The sequence below is a fragment of the Pan troglodytes genome, chromosome X (assembly GCF_028858775.2).
Source record: "Pan troglodytes isolate AG18354 chromosome X, NHGRI_mPanTro3-v2.0_pri, whole genome shotgun sequence".
Lineage (NCBI taxonomy): Eukaryota > Metazoa > Chordata > Mammalia > Primates > Hominidae > Pan > Pan troglodytes.
In genome coordinates, this window is record NC_072421.2 from 48,577,923 (window position 1) to 48,585,471 (window position 7,549).

The following is a 7,549-nucleotide window of genomic DNA, read 5'->3' on the forward strand; positions in this document are numbered from 1 at the left end:
TGAGTGAGCTTTTTTTTTTTCTGATACATAGTCTTGCTCTGTTGCCCAGGCTGGGGTGCAATGGCATGATCTTGGCTCACTGCAACCTCTGCCTCGTGGGTTCAAGCAATCCACCAGCTGTGGCCTCCAAAAGTGCAGGGATTACAAGCGTGAGCCACTGTGCCCAGCCCAAATTTCTTAAGTTACTACAGAGTTCCCAGGAAAAATCCCATACCTGAAAAAGTTAGAAACTGACAAGAAGGATTTGAGATGGCGACCTGCCTCACATACACTCCTTATTAAAACTAGATAACAAATGCACCGCAGAGGAGAGGAGGGGTAGGAAGAATGGAAAAAGAAAATCAGTGTATGCTCACTCTGATTTTGGAAGAATCAAAAGAGAAAATCAGAGCGTGTGTACTCTGCGGAAGAATGGGAAGAGAGAGAAAGGCAGAGCATGCGTACTCTGAACTTAAAGTAGCCAATCCCGGGGGATGCTTTAGGCGGGAAAATCAGAGTCTCCGCCCCCAGTTTGAGAAGGTTCTGTCCCTGGTGGCGGGACTGATAGACGCCACATCAGCTTCGTTCCTCCCGCCTACTGTTCTGACTTCTGATTGGCCAGATGAAGTTCACTAACTGCCCTGATTGGTCCATCATCCTTGGGCAGTGACATTGCACAATATTGTCTCCTCCTCCAGCCACACTTTGTTGCCATTGCGACAGAGTCAGGAGATTTTGATCTCTCCAAAGACCTCCCCTGGATCTTGTGTTAAACATCTGGATTCTAGTCTGAACAGCCAGAAGAAAAAAATAGTCGGATCTGTGATTTTTCTACTTGAAAGACACAATGTTTTCCAAACTAGCACATTTGCAGAGCTTTGCTGTACTTAGTCGTGGCTTTCATTCTTCAGTGGCTTCTATATCTGTTGCAACTGAAAAAACAGTACAAGGCCCTCCAACCTCTGCTTACATTTTTGAAAGGGAATCTAAGTGTGGTGTGCACAATTACCATCCTTTACCTGTAGCCCTGGAGAGACGAAAATGTATTTACTTATGGGATATGATTGTGGTATTGGTTACATCCACCTTGGCCAATCCTCCCGCCTCGGTCTCGCAACTACAGGCATGAACCACCCCACCCCCACTCATATTTTTTGGTTTTTGATTTTTTAATAGAGACGGTTTCGCTATGTTGGTCAGGCTGGTCTCGACGTCCTGGACTCAAGGGATCCTCCTGCTGCAGCCTTGGGACTACAGGCGTGCACCAACCTGCCCATGATTTTTTTTTTTTAAATAGAAACCATGTTTCGCTATGTTAACCAGGCTGGCCTCAACGTCCTGGGTTCAAGGGCTCCTTCTGCCACTTCCTCAGGACTACTGGTATGTGCCACCCGGCCCATGCTTTATTTATTTGTTTGTTTGTTTGTTTCATTTTTAGTAGAAACCGGATTTTGCTATGTTGCCCAGGCTGGTCTCAATCTCCTGGACTCAAGTGACGTTTTTACCTCGGCCTCAGGACTACAGGCGTGTGCCATTCTGCCCTGCTCATTTTTATTTTATTTATTTATTTTTTTATTTTCTTTTTTTTTCGGAGAGGCAGGCTTTCGCTATGTTGGTCAGGCTGGTATCGACCTCCTGGGCTCAAGCAATCCTCCCACTTTGGCCCGGGACCTGCAGGGGTGAGCCACCCCGCCCACGCTATTTTTTTGTTGTTCTTCTTAGTAGAAATGGGGTTTCGCTATGTTGCCCAGGCTGGCCTCGACCTCCTGGACTCAAGCAATCCTCCCCCATCGGCCTTGGGACTACAGGCTCACACCACCTAGCCCCCACTAATATTTTTAATTTTTCTAGTAGAGACAGTTTTGCTATGTTGTCCAGGCTGTTCTCTACCTCCTGGGCTCAAGTGATCCTCCGGCCTCGGCCTTGGGTCTACAGGCATGCACCACCCTGCCTTTTGCTGTTTTTCCCAGGCTGGTCCTGAACTCCTGGGCTCACTCAATGATTTGAACCCAGGAATCGGAGGTTGCATTGAGCTGAGATCACACCACTGCACTCCAGCTTGGGCGACAGAGCAAGACTGTCAAATAAATAAATACACGAAAGAAAGGAAAGGAAAAAGGAAAGGAGGAGGAAAGGAAAAAGGAAAGGAAAGGAAAAAGGGAAGGGAAGGGAGGGGAGGGGAGGGGAGGGGAGGGGAAGGGAAGGGAAGGGAAGGGAAGGGAAGGGAAGGGAAGGGAAGGGAAGGGAAGGGAAGGGCGACCAGCTGACTCTCCATAAGAACAGTAAGCTTTGTGGTATTTTAAGTTATCCTCGTCCCGTCTCGTGCTCCTAGCTTGGTTCTGTTCATTGCTGATGAAATACAGATAGGATTGGCCAGAACTGGTAGATGGCTGGCTGTTGATCATGAAAATGTCAGACCTGATATAGACCTGCTTGGAAAGGCCCTTTCTGGGGGCTGACACTCTTGTGTCTGCAGTGCTGTGGGACGATGACATAATGCTGACCATTAAGCCAGGGGAACGTGGGTCCACATACGGTGGCAATCCACTAGGCTGCTGAGTGGCCACCGCAGTCCTTGAGGTTTTAGAAGAAGAAAACCTTGCTGAAAATGCAAGGTTTTTATCTCAAGGGTATTATCTTGAGAAATGAACCCATGAAGCTACCTTCTGATGCTGTGACTGCCGTAAGAGGAAAATGATTATTTTATGTATTCATTTATTTATTTTTTTGAGTCAGAGGTTCACTCTGGTTGCCCAGGCTGCAGTGCAATGCCACGATCTTGGCTCACTGCAACCTCCGCCTCCTGGGTTCAAGCCATTCTCCTGCCTCAGCCTCCTGAGTAGCTGGGATTACAGGCATGTGCCCCTATTCCCAGCTAATTTTTGAATTTTTAGTAGAGATGGGGTTTCACCATGTTGGTCAGGCTGGTCTCGAACTCCAGAACTCAGGTGATGCACCCGCCTCAGCCTCCCAAAATGTTGGGATTACAGGCGTGATCCACTCTACCCAGGAGGAAAATAATTATTAATTTCTATTGTTATTAAAGAAACCAAAGATTGTGATGCTTGGAAGGTATGTCTACAACTTCCAGATTATGGGCTTCTGGCCAAGCCAACCCATGGTGACATCATCAGGTTTCGCCTCTGCTGGTGGTCAAGGAGGGTGAGATTCGAGAGTCCAGTGAAATCAATAACAAGACCATCTTGTCATTCTGAGGGTAGCAGCTGTTTTCACTGGTCCCTGGGAGCCGGCTGGAGACAGGTGGTCCTGTAAAAGCTCTGCTCTTAATGCGGGCACATTCCACTCCCATGTGTCTTCAAAACCTTTTTCTGGAATATATGTGTTTTTCAGTTGATACAAAAATCTATGTTTTTCTCAGTTGATATATAATAGAACAACATTTTTGAACCGCCTTTTGCTTTGTAACATAAGTAAGAGAATGTAAAGGCATCTCTATTCAGTGAAAGTATTTTGATGTGCAGAACATGGCCGGGTGCAGTGGTTCATGCTTGTAATCCCAGCATTTTGGGAGGGCGAGGTGGGCAGATCACTTGAGGTCAGGAATTTGAGACCAGCCTGGCCAACATGGAGAAACCCAGTCTCTACTAAAAATACAAAAATTAGCTAGGAGAGTTGGTGGGTGCCTGTAGTCCTAGCTACATGGGAGGCCGAGAAAGGAGAATCACTTGAACCTGGGAGGCAGATGTTGCAGTGAGCTGAGATCGTGCCACTTCACTCCACCCTAGGTGACAGACTGAGAATCCCCTTGGGAAATAAAAAAAAAGGAAAACAAGGTACAGAACATTTCCATCACCACAATGCTATCCCTTGTGCTACTCATTTTTAGTAATACTCACTCTTCTCCCATCCACCACCCCTAACCCCTGGCAACCTCTAATCTGTTTTTCATTTCCACAATTTTGTCTTTTCTAGAATGTTGTACAAATGAAATCTTGTAGTATATAACGTTTTAGGGGCTTATTTCACTCAGCATAATTCCATGGAGATTCCTCCAAGATATTAATATTTATGTATCAATAGTTCATTGTTGCTGTTGTTGAGACAGAGCCTCACTCTGTCGCCCAGGCTGGAGTCCAGTGGCATGATCTCGGCTCACTGCAACCTCTGCCTCCTGGGTTCAAGTGATTTTCCTGCCTCAGCCTCCCAAGTAGCTGTGACTACAGGCGTGCGCCACCACACCCTGGTAATTTTTGTATTAGTAGTAGAAACGCGGTTTCAACATATTGGCAAGTCTGGTTTCGAACTCCCGATGTCGTGATCCACCCGCCTCGGCCTCCCAAAGTGCTGGGATTACCTATGGGAGACACTGGGGCCAGTAAATAGTTCATTTTTATTACTGAGTAGTATTCCATGGTATGGATGTACCACAGTTCTACCATTCGCTTATTGCAGGACATATTGATTATTTCCAGCTTTTGGCTATTACAAGTAAAGCTGCTATGAACAATTATGTACAGGTTTCTGGATGGACATACATTTTAATTTCTCTGAAGTGTAATTGTTGAATTGTATGGTAATTGCATGTTTAGTCTTATAAGAAACTACCAAACTGCTTTCCAGAGTGGCTGTAAGATTTTACCTTCCCAGCAGCACTAAATGAACTGTCCAGTTTCTCTGCATCCTTGTCACCATTTGGTGACTATGTTGTCACTATGTCTTTTATTTTAGCTATTGTAATAAGTGTGTAGTGATACCTCATTGTGGTCTTAATTTGCATCCAATGAAGCAAATGAGTGTTGAACATCTTTTCATGTGCTTATTTGCTTATTCCTTCTTCAGTGAAATGTATGTTCACATCTTTTCATGATTTTCTAATTGGATTATTTGTTTATATTTTTTACCATTGAGGTTTATTCTTCTTCTTATTATTATTATTTTTCTTGAGAAAGAGTCTCACTCTGTTACCCAGGCTGGGGTGCAGTGGAATGATCTTGGCTCACTCCAACCTCCACCTCCCAGGTTCAAGTGATTCTCATGCCTCAGCCTCCCGAGTAGCTGGGATTACAGGCAGGCATCATCATGCCTGTCTAATTTTTTATTTTCAGTACAGATGGTTTTTTTGCCATGTTGCCCAGGCTGGTCTCGAACTCCTGGCCTCAAGGGATCTGCCCTCCATCGACCTCGACCTTTCAATGTGCTGGGATTACAAGCCTGAGCCACCATGCTCAGCCTACCGGTGAGTTTTGAGAGTAGTATACATATCCATTATATATTCTGGATGTGAGTCCTTTCTTAGATATGTGGTTTGCAAACATTTCCCCCAGGTCATACCCTTTTTTTCATCATTTTAACAAGATTTCTTGTGGAGCAAAACTTTTAAATGGGATGCAATCCAATTTATTTGTTTTCCTTATGGATTATGCTTTTTGAACTGTTCACTATGCCCTAGATCTCAGATGTTTCTCCTGTGCTTTCTTGTAAAAGTCTTTTTTTAGTTTTATATTTTAGATTTAAGTCTATGATCATAGACTTGAGGTTTTTTTTTTTTTTTTTTGTATAAAGGTAAGAAGATTAGGCCTTTTTTTTTTTTTTTTTTTTTTTTTGGCCTGTGGATATGAAACTGCTCCAGCACCATTTATTAAGCAGACAATCCTTCCTTATTTTGTCTCTTCGTAAAAAAAATCAGTGTGGGGCTATTTCTAGGTTCTCTATTTTGTTCCCGTGATCTATGTGTCTATCCTTCTCCCAATACTACACAGTCTTGATTCCTGTAGCTATATAAGAAGTATTGAAATATGGTAGAGCCATTCCTCCCACCTTATTCTTCTTTTCCAAAAATTGTCTTAGCTACATATATATATTGTGAGATGCAGTCTCACTTGTGTTGCCCAAGCTGGAGTGCAGTGGGGTGATCTCGGCTCACTACAACCTCTGGTTCAAGTGATTCTCCTGTCTCAGCCTCCCAAGTAGCTGGGATTTCAGCTGTGTGCCACCACGCCTGGCTAATTTTTGTATTTTTAGTAGAGGGGGGGTTTCGCCATGTTGGCCAGGCTGGTCTTTAACTCCTGACCTCAAGCAATCCACCCGTATCGGCTTCCCAAAGTGCTGGGATTACAGGCGTGAGCAACCGTGCTCGGCATTGTCTAAGCTATTGAAAATTTGTTACAGCAGCAATCAAGAATGAATACACACAGAAACATTTAATAGCGAAACAAAATAGAAGGTCAAGAAACAGACTAATCTGTATGCAAACTTCAGCATGCATTTCCAAACAGTGGGCAAAAGATGATGGGTTGTATAATATATGACTGCTTGACAAGCGTCTATCCATTTGAAAAAATAAAGATTAAATCCTTACTTTGAAGCACATAAAATAATAAATTCTAAAAATTCAGTGACTTAAATGTGAAAACGTGAAATCATAAAGAACTAGATGAAAATTTAGGAAAATATTACAGTGTAAGACACCTTGAGTTGGCATAGGCACTTCCTGACATTACACCAAGGCTATAAACAATGAATCTGACATAAAGATGTAAAAATTAAAGTATCATCTAATTCAAAAGACACCATAAACAACTGTTTAAAAAGGCAAATGTTGGGGAAATTGGTGAAGCATCCCCAATAAATTAAGAGTAACCATCTCTAATATACAACAAAGCTTTTGCCTATCTATAAGAGAAACTGGAACAACCCAATGAAAAAATGTGTTCAGGCATGGCACTACTTCACCGTATAGCAGAAAAGGATTATGAAATAGAAAGTACGAAAGAAAAATAATAAAGGAAATGGAGAATAGAACCCAAAAGTTTCAACATTCATCCAATAGAAGCTCCAGAGATAGGCCAGGCGCAGTGGCTCACGCCTGTAATCCCAGCACTTTGGGAGGCCGAGGTGGGCGGATCACCTGAGGTCACGAGTTTGAGGCCATCCTGGCCAATGTGGTGAAACCCCATCTCCACTAAAAATACAAAAATTAGCCAGGCATGGTGGCACATGCCTGTAATCCTAGCTACTAGCGGTGCTGAGGCAGGAGAATCACTTGGACCTGGTAGGCAGAGGTTGCAGTGAGCTGAGATCATGCCACTGCACTCCAACCTGGGCAACAGAGCAAGACTCCGACTCAAAAAAAAAAAAAAAAAGAAAAGAAAGAAAAAAGAAAGGAAAAGAAAAGAAAAAAAAAGAAGTTCCAGAGATAGAAAATAGAAAGACTGGGTCGGGCGCCATGGCTCACACCTGTAATCCCAACACTTTGGGAGGACAAGGCAGGCAGATCACCTGAGGTCAGGAGTTAGAGACCAGCCTGGCCAACATGGTGAAACCTCATCTCAACTGCAAATACAAAAATTAGCCCGGTGTGGTTGTGCACGCCTGTAACCCCAGCTACTCAGCAGGTTGGGGCAGGAGAATCACTTGAACCTGGGAGGCGGAGGTTGCAGTGAGGTGAGATCACACCATTGCACTTCAGCCTGGGCAACAACAGTGAAACTGTCTAAAAATAAATAAATAAATAAATAAAAATAAAAGGCCGGGCATGGTGGCTCACACCTGTAATCCCAGCACCTTGGGAGGCTGATGCAGGCAGCTCGCCTGTGATCAGGAGTTGGAG

At 44.0% G+C, this 7,549-nt stretch overlaps 1 pseudogene; it reads left to right on the forward strand.

The window, feature by feature from the left end:
* The first annotated feature begins 826 nt into the window (after positions 1–826).
* LOC107970985 (ornithine aminotransferase, mitochondrial-like) lies at positions 827–3,194 on the forward strand (annotated as a pseudogene).
* Positions 3,195–7,549: the final 4,355 nt, after the last annotated feature.